The sequence below is a fragment of the Loxodonta africana genome, chromosome 3 (assembly GCF_030014295.1).
Source record: "Loxodonta africana isolate mLoxAfr1 chromosome 3, mLoxAfr1.hap2, whole genome shotgun sequence".
Lineage (NCBI taxonomy): Eukaryota > Metazoa > Chordata > Mammalia > Proboscidea > Elephantidae > Loxodonta > Loxodonta africana.
The window spans coordinates 150,437,517-150,439,036 of NC_087344.1; the positions used below are offsets into that span (position 1 = coordinate 150,437,517).

General features: G+C 52.0%; 1 non-coding gene across 1 annotated transcript; it reads right to left on the reverse strand.

Annotated features, from left to right (window-relative positions):
* Window positions 1-576: 576 nt before the first annotated feature.
* LOC135230916 (U1 spliceosomal RNA) lies at window positions 577-740 on the reverse strand. Its single transcript, XR_010321641.1, has one exon. It is a non-coding gene; the product is annotated as a U1 spliceosomal RNA (small nuclear RNA).
* Window positions 741-1,520: the final 780 nt, after the last annotated feature.

Here is a 1,520-nt window from a genome sequence, read left to right on the forward strand (position 1 = left end):
CAGTGAGGGTCAGGCACAGAAGGAAGATAACCATGTGAGCAAGATCTCTCACAGACCAAGGAAGGCCAAGAGATCGAACTTCTAGGCACCACCGACAAGGAAGGCTCTTTCCCCTAGGAGCCCACAGGGAGGATAGCCCCGCCAACGCCCTAAATTGGGATGGACTCCTCTCCTAGCCCCCAGAGCACTGAGGTAAACAAACACGCGCTCTGAAAACCAGAAACTTAGCTGCGTTTTCATTGCAGCAGGTCTCGGTAAGAAACTTTGAGCAACGCTACCGATGACCCAGTAGAGAATCTCAAGCCTTCTTTTGAGCGGGTCTCTCGGTAACTAAGGAGCAAAGTGTTTTGTTATACATGGAAAAATTCCAACTAAGAAGCACTTAGCAGTTTCGTCACACATAAAGAGATCGCTCTATATGTGCTGATGAGGCGCGATCCTACAACTTGGCCACAGGCAAAAAAGAGAAAACACGTAGCTCCGAGGTAAGTGCTCGCGAAATATCCAGTTTTTTTTTTTAAGAGGTAAGTGCAGGGTGGAACCACAGCAGATCTATCTTTGGAAAACAACAAAGATCAGTGGAAAGCGCGAACGCAGTCCCCCACTACCACAAATTATGCAGTCGAGTTTCCCACATTTGGGGAAATCGCAGGGGTCAGCATATCCGGAGTGCAATAGATAAGCCTCGCCCTGGGAAAACCACCTTCGTGATCAGAGTATCTCCCCTGCCAGGTAAGTATGAGTTGTTCCTCTGCCGCCCCCACGCAAACTCGCACTCCTTACTCTTTACGCAGACGCTCATTTCGCTAGCCTCACTCCCGGACCCTCAGAGCCCTTCTACGCTCCTACAGCACACGATTTCATGGACAGACCTTGACTCCTTCCCACACCACCAACAGTCATAACGTCTTTAAGCAGCAATGCCGATCCAGCAGCCACTGCGCTGCTGTATCTACATAAGACAGTGCCCCGTCAGTGACATCACCGACCGCGCTCTTCCCGCCTACCCACGGCCCGCCCCCTCCCCGCGTTTTCCCCCTCCCGTCCCTCCCAGACGGCCAATGAACGGGCCGGCAGTCGGAGGAGGAAGTGACGTCTCCCTTCCCCCGCCCCAACGGCCACCGTTTGCGCGGCGAGCGGAGTCGGGGGCCTGGCTCAGCCGCGTCTCTCCCGGACTGCGCGGCTTCTTCACCTCTCCTTCCCACACCTCTTGGGCGTTCGGCTGAAGCCTGTGCAACCTTCTCGGAATAATGAGTGGCTCTTAATACGTAGAATAGAGCAAAAATTGATATTAGCCCTGCCTCAAAATCATTTTTTTTCCATGGCATAAGAGGTATCCTTTTTTTTTTCGAAGGCACCTTAAGGAGACCAAGACAAGTGTGTTACCGAGAGAATTTGCAGCCATCCACGGGTCACAGAGACATGTTTAAACACGTTTTGTGTGGAATACACCCGTGCATGTATGAACTGGAACCCTAGCAGCAAGACTTTTTGACTTACCCTCCTGTTGCTCAGTGACA